General features: G+C 42.6%; 1 protein-coding gene and 1 non-coding gene across 2 annotated transcripts in view; both read right to left on the minus strand.

Annotated features, from left to right (window-relative positions):
• TRPM3 (transient receptor potential cation channel subfamily M member 3) overlaps positions 1 to 16,535 on the minus strand; it is a 714,222-nt gene that overhangs the window by 66,893 nt on the left and 630,794 nt on the right. The window lies entirely within an intron of this gene.
• Positions 12,040 to 12,112, minus strand: TRNAK-CUU. Its single transcript has one exon. It is a non-coding gene; the product is annotated as a tRNA-Lys (tRNA).

The following is a 16,535-nucleotide window of genomic DNA, read 5'->3' on the forward strand; positions in this document are numbered from 1 at the left end:
TTCTAGATTTATCTCCATTTTCTCACGGGGAATCTCCTCGGAGCACAGTGTATGTTGCAGAGTTGGTCCCTCGCATGGCGTCTCGCTCCTCACAGTTCCGGTGGGTTGCTGAATCGCCCCCAACTCCGCAGTCAGCGCCGGACATGGAGGAAGTATATTCGATGGAGGTGACAGGGAGACTTCCTTTCCCAGCGTTGACTCCTCTTCTCTAGTCGGCAACACTATGGGATCCGGCTCCCTTCTCGACAGGGAAGCGGTGAGGAATCGCTCAATGTTTGGCTGTATCGGGGTAGAGGTGGAGGGAGGCGGGGGAACTGTCCTCACTACCGCTTTTCGTTTTGTATGTGGCATCTCTGAGGCATAAAAGTGTACTCCCGTAACAGCTTCTCAAGAGCGTTTCACTCAGCATCCGACTCCACCGCCATCTTGACACGCCCCCACCCCTCCTATTTGTTTTAAAAGTATTTCCATGTAACTTCATTAAGTGTCCCCTAGTCTTTGTACTTTTGGAATGAGTAAAAAATCGATCTACTCGTTCTCCACCACTCAGGATTTTGTAGACCTCAATCATATCTCCCCTCATCCGTCTCTTTTCCAAGCTGAAGAGCACTAACCTCTTTAGCCTTTCCTCATACGAGAGGGGTTTCATCCTTTTATCATTTCAATGCCTTGCATCCATTAGAATGCTTTTTTGCACTGACAATTTGGCATGGAAGCAGCACCTAAGATTCAGCATCATATATAGAATTTCCTCCTATGTAAACTTTTGGCATTTATGTGCATATATGCATGTAATTTGCTGCTATTTTAATCATTTATATACATATTTAGGGGCCATTTCCGGTGACCAGCATTGAATATCCAATTTATTTTTGGCCAGTTCCAGCTTAACTGACCAAGCCGATATGCAGCGCTGGCTGGTTAAGTTTGAACCAGCCAAAGATATTCCAGGTACTGATGCCGCCAATTTGGCCACCAAACTTAGTTGGTGATGCACTGAAGATTGATAGCCGGTTCTATCGTGCGATAGAACCAGCTATCTGCTAGGCGCTAACCAGCAATATTAAGTAGGAGACAGCTGGCTATCTCCCGCTGAATATCACCAGATAGCTGGCTAAGTACCATTTAACCGGCTAGGTGCCATTCCTGGCCGGTTAAATGGTTTTGAATATCGGCTGGTTAGTACATAAATTTTAATGCCTTATTTTATAGAATTGTGCTTTTTTGGGCCTTAGGGGTCCTTTTATTAAGGTGTGCTGAAAAATGGCCTATGCTAGTGTAGGTGCATGTTTTGAACATACGCAGATCCATTTTTCAGCACGCCTGTAAAAAAGGCCTCTTTTTGGGGGCCGAAATTGGACGTGCGGCACAATGAAAACTGGCGTCAGTTTTGGGCCCTTAGACCTTACCGCCACCCATTCACTTAGCAGTAAGGTCTCACGCATTAATCCTCAGTGCATGTACACTGCCGATTACTGTCCAGTTAGCGCTGCACGCTGGAAAATAAAATATATTTATAGTGTAGTGGACGTGTGTAAAAAATGAAATTACTGCCCAGGCCATGTGGTAACCGGGTGGTAGTTCCGAGTTGGCGCACGTTGGGCGCGCGTAGGCGCCTACAAAGCTTAGTAAAAGGGCCCCTAAGTGAAACAAATCTTTATTGAATAGGGTCTTGGATATCAGCAGGGTTAGGTTTAAACATTCAGGGGCCTAGTACAACATCTGGGGAGAGGACCCCCAAAACCCACCTACAGGCTATGCCTCCTTCAGCTTGAGAGAGGCTTGGGGCTTCATTTGGCATGGGGGCCCAGGATAACTGCCCTGTTTGCCACCCTCCCTAATGCCAGCCCTGAATATCAGCTGATATGCCTTTAAAAGCAGTGTGGATTCTTGGTATAAGCCCTAAACTCCTATTCCAGAAGTACATAAAAGATCAGAAATAAAACTTTCAAACAGTCCACCTCTTTTTTCTTCCTATTAGTTTTGACATCTAACTTTATTTTTCATATTTTTAGTACCCAGGTGTATTTTTGTAATTTGGAGATTATTTCTTTCGCCACACACTCAATACTGGTGCTGACTGTTGAGGTGGCATGGAGGGTGCTAAGGTTCAGTGGGGCATGGCCAGCTAACAGCAATGGGATGATCTGTAATCATTTCTGCTACCAAATGTTTGTCATGTGAACTGCATGAATTCTTGGTACTTTCGAAAGAAGGAGAAAAGAAATACTTCAGATGACATATAGTTAATGCACTTCCTGCATAATGGACTTAGAATTTCAGATTTTACATATTTCTTCAAGTTATTAGTTGAAACAATCGAAGAGTGGTTTTTAGGATATCCACCAGGAAAATACATGAGATTTCTTTGCATACAACCAGTGGCGTAGCTACTATGGGGCCATGGGGGCCTGGGCCCCCGTAGATTTGGCCCTGGTCCCCCCTGCCGACGACTCTCTCAACCCCCCCCCTGCCAACCCGTCAACCCGCTATTGCCATCTGCTACCTTTGCTGGTGGGGGACCCCAACCCCCACCAGCCGAAGTCTTCTTCCTTCGTTAGGTTTCTGAGTCTGACGACCTGCACGTTGTACTTGCAGGACGTCAGACTCGGAAACCAAACGAAGAAGACTTTGCCTGTTGGGGGTTGGGGTCCCCCGCCAGCAAAGGTAGGTGTCAAAATTGTTCGTGGTGGTGCTGGCGGCGGTGGGGGGGGGGGGGTCGGCAGCGCCGGAGGGGGGGCTAAAATGTGCCCCCTCACCTCGGGCTCTGGACCCCCCTCCCACCAAAGTCTGGCTACGCCCTTGCATACAACAGAGGCATATAAATAAATCTCATGCATATTCCTTGCTGAAATCCTGAAAACTAGATTGCTTTGTGGTCCTCAAAGAGTAGATTTGGGAACCCCTGCTCTTTGCAGTCAACAGTAGGAAAAAAGGAAAACATCTGTAGTACTGATAACTGAATGTATTTTATATAATATGATGATCCTGCAGAACATTCATGACATATACTGCACAGTAGTGTTGCAGAGCCCTCTTGTGGCTGTTAATTTATATTTTATCGCCAAGTCAGGGAAAGCATTGGGAACATTGTTCTTGTCACACTCTCTATAGAGGCTAAACAGGAATAGACTTGCTTAGGACCTGGACAGGTAGGACCTGTTGGCTGAGGAAACCAGTAATCCCTAACCAAACGGCATATACTAGATACACAGAAAGACGTAGCCAAGTCATGTACCTTTTCTTCACTTCATTGGATATTAAAACCAGACCCAAGAAGAAGATTGTATACTGGGGGGAGAGAGGAGACACCCCGACATAATAGCCCTGACAAAATAGCCCCGACAAAACAGCCTGGTAACAAAATAGCCCTTGACATAATGGCCTCACCCTTGACAAAATAGCCCCCTAGAAAAAATGCAGTGCCATATTCTGGGTAGCTTGATCAGGCTCTTTTGTCAGGGGGCTAATTTGTCAAGGGCTATATTGTGGGCAGGCCGTTTTGACAGTGGCTGTTATGTCAAGGGCTATTATGTCGGGAACTTTTTTTTGTTTGGAGCTTTTTTATCAGGGCTATTTTGACCGGGTACCAAGAGAGGAAATTATCTGTTTGAAAGAGGTCATCCCATATTTTAAGGGTGTACTTCAATAAACTTGATTTTCAGGCAAAACCCCTATTTTATGTGTATAAAAGCCTCTTATAAAATTACAAAATAGAAAAAGGAACTAACTTGCTAGTCACACACACATGGAATGACATAGGCTGCGCATACTGTAGCAGGACTTGCTTATCCACTCCTACCCTAGATGAGATAATACTCAAGTACCTTTTTGACCTCATGTGAAACTTTCTTTAAATTAGTCCCCTAATTTTCTTTCTCATGTTACTCTATCTTTTCTATCTATATGTTCTATCTTTGCTTACACCCTGTACTGTTTGTTAAACTGTTTTACTGCGTATTGTGTTGACGTGGCAATTATGCCTTATCTTGTACTGGTATTTGAATAGTTTTTCTGCTGTAATTGTCTATTGCCTATGTTTGACTTATTCTTGCTGTACACTGCCTTGAGTAAATTCCTTCAAAAAGGCGATAAATAAATCCTAATAAATAAATAATACCCCAACCTATGTTGACTTTGTTACAGAATTACTTTCCATAGCTAAAACTAAAAACACCCTTTCAGGATACCCTCTGGTTCATGGGCTTCCACAACTATGCTGTTATCAGTGGTCTGCCTCAGAATTCAGTCTAGGGCCCTCTTTTCTTTTCCTTTCTCTTGGCGATCTTATCTATTCCCATGGTTTCCAGTATCTATCTATCTATCTATCTATCTATCTATCTATCTATCTATCTATCTATCTATCTATCTATCTATCTATCTATCTATCTATCTATCTATCTATCTATCTATCTATCTATCTATCTATCTTCTAGAACCACCTCTTAGCCTGAAATCCAATATTGGTGACCAGATGTCACACTGTCCGCTTAAACTGAAGATGGACAAAACTGAACCTCTTCATTTCCATCCAAAGTTTCTCCTTCCTTCCTTTTGTGATCACAGTGAACTGCATCCTTAGTCTCCTTGGCCTGCAATATTGGGATCCTTTAAGTTCTCTATTTCATCATCTGTACAGAATCACAGCACCACTGAAAAAAGTATGCCCATTTATCTTCAACATTACCAGAATCCACCTTTTCCTTTCTAATCACCCTGATGGTTGTTGAATCATCTGTTTTTCTTTTTTTTTTTTTTGGGGGGGGGCTAGGTTGGGGTAGGGCAAGGGTGGGGTAGGAAGGGCTGGGGGGGGGGACACAGCAGGAAAGGACCCCTTCAATGTGTACCAGCTGCCTCCCCCTAGTATCTTTGCTACTGATAGTATTATGTACACTGAATACATTCCAGGAATTATGCACAAAAAAAATAAAAACCTAATAATACAATGTATTACACAGAAATATATGCAGGCACTTTCACACTTGGATCCTAGTCAGCCCTAGCTCCCCAGTCCAGCATCTTCCTGTTGGCTATGTGAACATTGATGTACTACAGCAATGTAACAGAAATCCTGTGGTTACTGGCAACTATAAAATGATTTACCTATCAGTGTTTTTGGTAGGTTGCCAAATGGTTATCAGGCTTCAGTTCTGCTAGTCTTTAGTTTACTGTTGAGTTAATAAACATGTTTGGAATATGTATTATATATAGCTAACAGAGCAGTTGGCTGAGAACCAGGGAAACCAGGGTTCAAATCTCGCTGCCAATCCTTGAGATCTTGGACAAGTCATTTAACCCTCTATTGCCTCAAGTACAAACAGATTGTAAGCCCACCAGGGACAAGAAAATACCTACTATACCTACCTGAATGTAACTCACCTTGAACTACTACTGAGACAGGTGTGACCTTAAATCCAAACCCCAAATCCTGTACCAGGTATTTGTGTGAAGTAACATAAAACACAACAATTGTCACTCAGCATGTACAAAACAATTTTACCATGCCATAATAGCACTAACTTCCATGTGTCACACAACCAGGGCCTATATAGGAAAAGACAGCACCATAAACATTCCAGTGGGTAGCAGAACATAGAATCTTAGCGGAGATTGGGTGGCAACGCTGGTAATTGGAAACAAAACAGGAGCTGGGCAGACTTCTACGGTCTATGCCCTGATCAATACACTTACTGAAAAACTAAACAATCTGAATTGGTAAAAAGTGATCCTACACAGACATTCGATGCTAACAGAAAACATGGTTTCTTTCACACATGCAGAACACCGATAGACAACAAAGAAAATGTTCCACTCAATGTGGAAGCTCAAACGTATGAAGCAATTCTTCCCGAGGGAAACATTTCACAACCTGGTACAATCAATGGTACAAAGCCACGTAGACTACTGCAATGGAATTAATGCGGGTTGTAAAGAACAAGCCTTAAAGAAACTCCAGACCGCTTAAAACACGGCAGCTAGGCTTATCTTCAGAAAAACGTGATTTGAAAGCGAAAAACCCCTCCGTAAAAAACTACATTAGCTCCCAATCAAAGAACGCATTGCTTTCAAGATCTTCACCCTGGTTCACAAAATCATTTACAGTGAAGCCCCGGGATACATGACAGACTTGATCGACCTACCAACTAGAAACACATCTGAATCAACACGAACGTACCTAAATCTGCACTACCCACGCTGCAAAGGACTCAAATACAAATCAACCTACGCATCCAGTTTTTCCTACATAAGCACACAACTGTGGAACGCATTACCAAGAACCTTGAAATCTACGTACAACCACCTAAACTTCCGGAAAACACTAAAAACCAACATGTTTAAAAAGGCATACCCTACCGATCCAACATAAATGCCTGATCTCTGCAACACAACAAAACTAAAGAACGTAATGGACGTAACGCAAATCTTCCGTTAGACGATGCCCTAATGTGCTCGTGCCACATGAACTTTATCTTACCACAACATCACATTGTATTTGTTCACACCGGAGTCTGCAAACACCTCTCCGGTACTATGTAAGCCATATTGAGCCTACAAATAGGTGGAAAAATGTGGGATACAAATGTAACAAATAAATAAATAAAATAAAATCACCTCCTGCTTAGGCTACCACAGAGGATAAGTAAACCAGTAGTTAGAACAGTAAAGCTATGATACAGGGAAGCCAGAGTACAAGTCTCATTGGCACTCCTTTACTTCTTATTGCCTTAGGTACAAACATAGGGACTCTTAACATTTTAATAGGAGTAATGGTGGCTGTTCTATGACAGGATGCCCCCTTTTAGGTGCCCCAATGCAGTGCGAGGAGCACCTTTTCTATAATAGAATCTCAGTGCCCAAATAGAGTAGGAGTATAGACCCACAATGATATGCCTAAATTTAGGTGTGACCATTTACACCAAGTCAATGGCATACATAATCATTTATGTAATCATGGATCACATGCAACTTTTATTATTCGATAAGTTGTACCTGTACCCATGCCCCGCCCAGGTGTATACCCCTTGATGTTACATGCTATAGCACTTATACGCTATCTTTTAGAGCTCATAAAAGGCACTTTTCTATGCATTTACACATGCAAGGCACACAAAACTACACACGCCCAGTTAAAAACCAGCATTTTATGTGCTTAGTTAGTAAATAGGCCTTATTGACAATAGTGAGGCATGTGTTAACTCAGAATAATGCAGGTTAGTAAATAAGGCAATTAGACCATAGGCCCTCTGGAGAAGGGAAATATCTACTGTTCATGAATGATATTTGCCCCGAGCTTGAATTTTGAAAGCAAGTAATAAAATCGAATTCAACCTTCTCCTCATGGGTCTACAATCAACTGGTCTCTCTTGGTTGCTGCTGCTATCTATGCAAACTTCAGCTGTAGATTTCTGAAACATCTATTTAACAAAAAGCTCAAGGCAATATACAAATATACATGAAATAAAAATAGCAGTCAGTAAAGATAATAAATACAACACTATGGCAAAAACTGCAAGTATGAGAAATCATAATAAACCAAACATTAATCAAAAGCAATAAAACATTGATTCCCTGTACTTAGGGCTACCAGGTGTTTCCCTTAGAGCAGTGCAGGTTGTTCAGAAGATGACTGCTTATAGGTGTGCTGTGCTTTAAGTAGATTACTCCATGCTTGCTGTCTCTGCACTGGTTTCCGCTTGTGTGGTATTAAGCTTTTAATGTGTGGTTAGTGCATGCTAATAGGCTACTGAAGAATGCGTTAAAATATTTTGTGGTAAGTTGCCTGTTTCCACACTAACCCGCTCATTACCTATTTAAAAAAATATTTTTAGGAGGAGGTGGAGAGTGGGCATTCCCATGTTATCTAGCTGGTGTGTTATTATTAGCTGGCACCAACCGGATAATACAGAATAAACGCGGAAGCACCTAGCACCTCCTAAATAGGTGGCAGTAAGTGCTCCTGCATTAACTGTATGCATGTGCTGCACGCCAAGGAGGTTTTATTGACAGGAGTTGGCATCATATGACAAGGCTGAAGCCATAGCCGCCATCTTGATACACTCAAACCAAGGCAAACTATTGGTCCACGTCAAGCCACACATAGGCAGTCCTTATTTGTAATAAGCGTTTGCTATTGTTTTGGGTGACTCAATATGACGACAAGCTCTACCTACTGACTTCAGGCCAGATAATGGGCCAAACCTGCTTCCGTCATCTCCTGTCACATGACCTATATTAAAACGCTGGCCATCGTAGGTCATGGTCTTGACTTTTGGAAAAGGAAGCACCATATAAAGCTAAGTTCAAGCTCATTCTATTTCCCTGTATTTGGCATTATTGCAGTAATCAGAAATATTAAAACTTTTTTATGGCTATGTCACTAAGGAGTTGCTGAAAGACAACAGGAGGTTTTTTGGGCTGATGATGAAGCAGTCCTGCTCCCGTTGCTTAATACAGCCGGAAGCTTCTTGAGGCTTTTTCCTCCTTGTACATTCACATCACTCCTTAGCGTGAGAGCCAGAGCTTGGGCTGATGGCATGGACCTAGTAATATTAGTTTGAGAGTTTGAGATCTGTCCAAAAATAGAATACAGCTCTTTTGTTGAACTGGAAGATTTCTACAGCCTATTAGAGATATAAGACGGTAGTTATAATCATGATGTAATTTTTTACATTTTAATAAATATACTGGTGATCTAATTTTTTTCCATATTTGCTCTACTTTATGATATTATCATTTTAATAGATGAAGCCTGTGATGGTACTAGAGATTCTTCTGGGACAAATGACTATTATAAAATTTTCAAGGGGCAATTATGTCTAGAGCAGAGGTTTTCAACCCAATCCTCGGGGCATATCCAACCAATTGGGGTTTTTAGAATATCCTCTTTGAATTCAGTAGGGATATCCTGAAAACCCCGAGGACTGGGTTGAAAACCCCTGGTCCAGAGCATCAGAGAGACTGGAATGACAGAGTTCAGTCTGTTCATCTAAGGCTTGAGTTGAAAAATCGATGGGAACTGAAAATTACAAAACTTCGATCTACATTACCACTCAATACCACTGACCACGAAAATTTTATGGATTGCCTGGACCCAACTCCCGGTGAATACCCAGCAGATCGAACCTGAAGTAATTTCGAGCTGCTAACTGAAGAAACCATCACTCAAGCACTCAACAAATTCTCCAAAACCCACTCCAAACTGGATATTTGCCCCAGTAACCTAATAAGGTTTGCCCCCACATGCTTCATAACAGACCTCACGTCACACCTGAATTATATGCTACAACACGAACTTTTCCCCAAGGACAAAGGAAACATATTACTTACACCCATACCCAAAGACTTAAAGAAAAAATTAAATGACACAACCAACTATCGACCAGTAGCATCCATCCCCCTGATAGTTAAACTAATGGAAAGTATGGTAACCAAACAACTTACCAACTACCTAAGCAAATTCACAATATTACATGAATCACAGTCAGGATTTCGATCCAACCATAGCACTGAAACACTGCTAACAACTCTCATAACCAAATTTAAACAACTAATTGCAACTGGAAACAATGTGCTGCTTCTACAATTTGATATGTCCAGCGCGTTCGACATGGTCAGCCACCAAATACTCTCGAACATCCTAGACTACTTCGGAATTGGAGGAAACATACTAAGATGTTTTAAAGGCTTCTTAACAGCAAGAACTTATCAAGTGATTTCAAACTCAGAAACGTCAACACCATGGAAACCGGAATGCGGAGTACCACAAGGATCACCGCTCTCACCAACCCTTTTTAACTTAATGATGACACCTTTAGCCAAATCACTATCCAACCAAGGACTCAATCCGTACATCTATGCAGACGATGTCACGATACACGATATAACCGAAATCACAAAGGAAATCACACACAGCCTCCAAATATTGAACTCATGGGTGGATGCATTCCAACTAAATCTAAATGCAGAAAAAGCACAATGTCTCATTCTGTCCTCACAATACAATACAAACAAACCCAATGCCATTAACACCCCAGATTACACCCTTCCGATCTCAGACAGTCTGAAAATTTTGGGAGTCACAATTGACCGAAATCTCACACTTGAGGACCAAGCGAAAAATACAGCAAAGAAAATATTCTACTCAATGTGGAAACTTAAAAGGATCAAACCTTTCTTCCCCAGGAATGTATTTCGCAGTTTAGTACAATCAATGGTTCTAAGCCATCTAGATTACTGCAATGCCATTTATGCCGGATGCAAAGAACAAATCATTAAGAAGCTTCAAACCGCTCAAAACACAGCAGCCAGACTCATATTTGGGAAAACGAAATACGAAAGTGCCAAACGCCTAAGAGAAAAACTACACTGGCTTCCATTAAAAGAACGAATTACATAGTAACATAGTAAATGACGGCAGAAAAAGACCTGCATGGTCCATCCAGTCTGCCCAACAAGATAAATTCATATGTGCTACTTTTTGTGTATACCCTACTTTGATTTGTACCTGTCCTCTTCAGGGCACAGACCGTATAAGTTTGCCCAGCACTATCCCCGCCTTCCAACCACCAGCCCCGCCTCCCACCACCGGCTCTGGCACAGACCGTATAAGTCTGCCCAGCACTATCCCCGCCTCCCGCCACCGGCTCTGCCACCCAATCTTGGCTAAGCTCCTTAGGATCCATTCCTTCTGAACAGGATTCCTTTATGTTTATCCCACGCGTGTTTGAATTCTGTTACCGTTTTCATTTCCACCACCTCCCGCGGTAGGGCATTCCAAGCATCCACTACTCTCTCCATGAAAAAATACTTCCTGACATTTTTCTTGAGTCTGCCCCCCTTCAATCTCATTTCATGTCCTCTTCTTCTACCGCCTTCGCACCTCCGGAAAAGGTTCATTTGCGGATTAATACTTTTCAAATATTTGAACGTCTGTATCATATCACCCCTGTTTCTCCTTTCTTCCAGAGTATACATGTTCAGGTCATCAAGTCTCTCCTCATACGTCTTGTAACGCAAATCCCTTACCATTCTCATAGCTTTTCTTTGCACCGCTTCAATTCTTTTTACATCCTTCGCAAGGTACGGCCTCCAAAACTGAACACTATACTCTAGGTGGGGCCTCACCAACGACTTATACAGGGGCATCAACACCTCCTTTCTTCTGCTGGTCACACCTCTCTCTATACAGCCTAACAACCTTCTAGCTACGGCCACCGCCTTGTCACACTGTTTCGTTGCCTTCAGATCCTCAGATACTATCACCCCAAGATCCCTCTCCCCGTCCGTACCTATCAGATTCTCCCCGCCTAACACATACATCTTCCCTCTCCTTTTCATTGGAAAGGTTTCCATGACTTTTCTCCACCGTTGTGGGTGACCCCCAGGAAATCCAGAAGGAACTCACCTCATCTTACCCTGTTGTCCTCTCACTGTGGTAAAACCAGATCCAGCAGGTTACCTGATTCCAGCTACTTCCCTCTCCTTTTCATCTGTAAGGTAAAAATTCAGCCCAGGTCCATGCTTCCCAAACCTAGGCCATTGAGCCTCTGTATCTGCCTCCTCAGCTCATAATTCAGTCCAAATCCATGGCTTCAATAACTAGGCTGTTGAGCCGCCTCCTTGGCTGCAAAAGGAATTAAACCACATTGAGTGCATGCCCTAGATCTAAGTCTCCAGTCAGCTGACAGAGAAAATCCAAAAGGAACTCACCTTATCCGCTCAGCATCTCTCTGTGGTAAAACCACCTCTGTTCAGTTCCAGGAAGTTACCTGATTCCAGTTATTTCCCTCTCCTTTTCATCGGAAAGGTTTCCATGACCTTTTGCCACCATTGTGGGTGACCCCCAGGAAATCCAAAAGGAACTCACCTTAACCAGACACCATCTCACTATGGTAAAACCACCTCTGCTAAGATGCAGCAAGTTAGCTGCTTCCAGCTACTTCCCTCTGTAAGGTTTCCATGACTTTTTTGGCCAACATTGAGGGTGACCCCTACCTATCTGCTTCTTTCCAACCTCCTCTCTGTTAAAAGGTCTCTAGCCGCCCAGCATGGGGCTTGAACCCACGACCACGAGATTAAGAGTCTCATGCTCTACCAACTGAGCTAGCCAGGCTTAGCTTGTTGGGTGTTTTGAAGACCGTGTGACTTTCCGCTATAACATGGATAGCGCATAGCAAATCATCAGCAGAACCCAGATAGGTCAGGCTGGATACCTTCCTGAGGCACCCTATTACCTACACCTTGACCAGCTCATAATTCAGCCCAGGACCATGCCTCCCAAACCTAGGCCGTTGAGCCTCTGTATCTGCCTCCTCAGCTCATAATTCAGTCCAAATCCATGGCTTCAATAACTAGGCTGTTGAGCCGCCTCCTTGGCTGCAAAAGGAATTAAACCGCATTGAGTGCATGCCCTAGATCTAAGTCTCCAGTCAGCTGACAGAGAAAATCCAAAAGGAATTCACCTTATCCGCTCAGCATCTCTCTGTGGTAAAACCACCTCTGTTCAGATTCAGCAAATTACCTGATTCCAGTTACTTCTCTCTCCTTTCCATCAGTAAGGATTCCATGACTTTTTTGGCCAATATTGAGGGTGACCCCCACCTATCTGCTTCTTTTTAACCTCCTCTCTGTTAAAAGGTCTGTAGCTGCACAGCTTGGGGCTTGAACCCACAACCCTAAGATTAAGAGTCTCATGCTCTACCGACTGAGCTAGCCAGGCTTAAGTCACTGGATGTTTTAAAGACGATATGTCTTTCTGCTATAACATGGATGGAGCATAGCAAATCAGCAGCAGAACCCAGATAGGTCAGGCTGGATACCTTCCTGAGGCACCCTATTACCTACACCTTGACCAGCTCGTAATTCAGCCCAGGTCCATGCCTCCCAAACTTAGGCCGTTGAGCATCCGTATCTGCCTCCTCAGCTCGTAATTCAGTCCAAATCCATGGCTTCAATAACTAGGCTGTTGAGCCGCCTCCTTGGCTGCAAAAGGAATTAAACCGCATTGAGTGCATGCCCTAGATCTAAGTCTCCAGTCAGTTGACAGAGAAAATCCAAAAGGAACTCACCTTATCCGCTCAGCATCTCTCTGTGGTAAAACCACCTCTCTTCAGATTCAGCAAGTTACCTGATTCCAGCTACTTCCCTCTCCTTTTCCTCTGTAAGGGTTCCATGACTTTTTTGGCCAACATTGAGGGTGACACCTATCTATCTGCTTCTTTCCAACCTCCTCTCTGTTAAAAGGTCTGTAGCCACCCAGCGTGGGGCCACGACCCTGAGATTAAGAGTCTCATGCTCTACCAACTGAGCTAGCCAGGCTTAGCATGTTAGGTGTTTTGAAGACCGTGTGTCTTTCCGCTATAACATGAATAGCGCATAGCAAATCATCAGCAGAACCCAGATAGATCAGGCTGGATACCTTCCTGAGGCACCCTATTACCTACACCTTGACCAGCTCATAATTCAGCCCAGGACCATGCCTCCCAAACCTAGGCTGTTGAGCCTCTGTATCTGCCTCCTCAGCTCATAATTCAGTCCAAATCCATGGCTTCAATAACTAGGCTGTTGAGCCGCCTCCTTGGCTGCAAAAGGAATTAAACCACATTGAGTGCATGCCCTAGATCTAAGTCTCCAGTCAGCTGACAGAGAAAATCCAAAAGGAACTCACCTTATCCGCTCAGCATCTCTCTGTGGTAAAACCACCTCTCTTCAGATTCAGCAAGTTACTTGATTTCAGTTACTTCACTCTCCTTTTCATCGGTAAGGTTTCCATGACTTTTCGCCACCATTGTGGGTGATCTCCGAGAAAATCCAAAAGGAATTCACTTTACCCTGTCACCATCTCACTATGGTAAAACCACCTCTGTTCAGATCCAGCAAGTTACCTGCTTCCAGCTACTTCCTTCTCCTTTTCATCTGTAAGGTTTCCATGACTTTTTTGGCCAACATTGAGGGTGACCCCCCACCTATCTGCTTCTTTCCAACCTCCTCTCTGTTAAAAGGTCTGCAGCTGCCCAACATAGGGTTTTAACCCACGACCCTGAGATTAAGAGTTTCATGCTCTACCGACTGAGCTAGCCAGGCTTAGATCATTGGATGTTTTGAAGAAGATGTGTCTTTCCTCTATAACATGGATGGTGTATAGCAAATCAGCAGCAGAACCCACATAGGTCAGGCTGGATACCTCCTTGAGTCACCCTATTACCTATACCTTGACCAGCTCGTAATTCAGCCCAGGTCCATGCCTCCAAAACCTAGGCTGTTGAGCCTCCGTATCTGCCTCCTTAGCTCGTAATTCAGTCCAAATCCATGGCTTCAATAACTAGGCTGTTGAGCCGCCTCCTTGGCTGCAAAAGGAATTAAACCACATTGAGTGCATGCCCTAGATTATTATTATTATTAGCATTTGTATAGCGCTACCAGATGCACGCAGCACTGAACTCCTGACACAAAGAGACAGTCCCTGCTCAAAAGAGCTTATAATCCTAGATCTAAGTCTCTAGTCAGCTGACAGAGAAAATCCAAAAGGAACTCACCTTACCCAGTCACCATCTCAAAATTGCGTTCAAAGTTTGCACCCTGGTACACAAAATCATTCACGGGGAAACCCCGACCTATATGTCAGATCTCATAGACTTGCCTACCAGGAACACAAAAAGATCAGCACGCACATTCCTCAATCTACACTACCCTAACTGTAAAGGGCTAAAATATAAATCCACATACACGACCAGTTTCTCATACATTTGCACACAGCTATGGAATGCACTACAGAAGATCATAAAAACAACGCAAGACCTAACTATCTTCCGAAGGCTACTGAAAACTGATCTGTTCAAGAAGGCATACCATTTATTTATTTATTTGTTACATTTGTATCCCACATTTTCCCACCTTTTTGCATAAACATCCATCTTAAACACAAAATGATAAGACTTTACATGATCTAGACAAAACCGAAATCTTATCATTTGACTGATTAACCTCTTTGCTAGAAATGAACAACCACTAATACTTGAATCCTTATGTCGAATATATCTCTTTAGTCGATGACCTAATGCATGTTACAATCCAAGTTATTATTTAGGAACCTTTATGCAATACCAAAATATATCCTTCTCTACCATGCATGTATGCACATGGTATATATATATACCATGATCTATTCCATGTATGTTACGTCCCATGTATGTTACCATGTATGTATGCACCTTAACGCAATACCATTTGTAATTCTGTTAACCGGAAATGGCAGCTGCCATTACGGCAAATGTAAGCCACATTGAGCCTGCAAATTGGTGGGAAAATGTGGGATACAAATGCTACAAATAAATAAATAAATAAATAAATAAATAAATAAATAAATAAAAGAGCGCCAGAGATATACTGTCGATATTAACATTCGAAAGATGTCTTGATCAATGTTCAAGATTTGAGGAGGCAACACGTGAACTAGTAGTTAAATATACTTCAAAAGAAATAATAAAGTGGTCTGACCATGAGAGAGGAGTGGATGAGAAAGAGGTTAGATGGACTAACGATTCATTTAAAGTAAGAACCAAATCCAAAAAAATGTCCTGTTTGGTTAGTTGGAAATGGTACGCACTGGAAGAGCTCAAGTTGAGGTCTGCTAAAAACATAAGAAAATGGTTAGCCCAGGGATGGCAAAGATCATCTACATGAATATTAAAATCAACTAATATTAATAGATTTGGGAAATGGATCATTGCTTCAGAAATTGACTGACAACAGAAATCCCATTTCTTTGCAGAAAGGGGTGGAGGGCAATAAAACTTTAAAAGAAACAGTGGCAGGGGGGCATCTATTTTTAAAATCAAGAGCTTGGTATGTGAAAAAAGTGATGTAATCTCCGTTACTTTTAGGTAGAGTATATGACAGCTAGTCATTCCCCCACCCCCAAGTTTAGAGGTCCTAGAAACAGAAATAACATAATCCTTAGGTAAGCTTTGGATATATGACTGGTCCTTCTGATAAACCCCATTTGAACAAAAGATTTTCATGCCACCTATTGTAATAATAACAGTAGTCCAAAGAAGAACCCTGGAAAATACTGGTTGATTCAGTTTATCATATCCCAGTCATTCTGTGGTCATGGATCACATACCAATTGAGTCATTGTATGTTAAATTTCCCTCAACAGTGCCATTGGATTACTTGATAATGGTGGCTGTGGCTCACTAATGGCTAAAACAAACATTGGCAAGCTTTCTGCCTATAACCAATACATCTAAACAGTTTGTTGTTGTTAGGATTTATATTTGAATGTCGGTCTTACTTCTTTAATTTCTTGTACCTGATTGAGCAGTCTGCCTCTTTTGTGTAACGGATGACAACACAAGTCACAGGGTCCAAAAAACACAGTCTATTACAACATAAGAACATAAAAGTAGCCATACTGGGTCAGACCAATGGTCCATCTAGCCCAGTATCCTGTTTCCAACAGTGGTCAAGCCAGGGCACAAGTGCCTGGCAGAAACCCAAATCGTGACAACATTCCATGTTAGCAATCCCAGGGC

The sequence above is a fragment of the Microcaecilia unicolor genome, chromosome 2 (assembly GCF_901765095.1).
Source record: "Microcaecilia unicolor chromosome 2, aMicUni1.1, whole genome shotgun sequence".
NCBI lineage: Eukaryota > Metazoa > Chordata > Amphibia > Gymnophiona > Siphonopidae > Microcaecilia > Microcaecilia unicolor.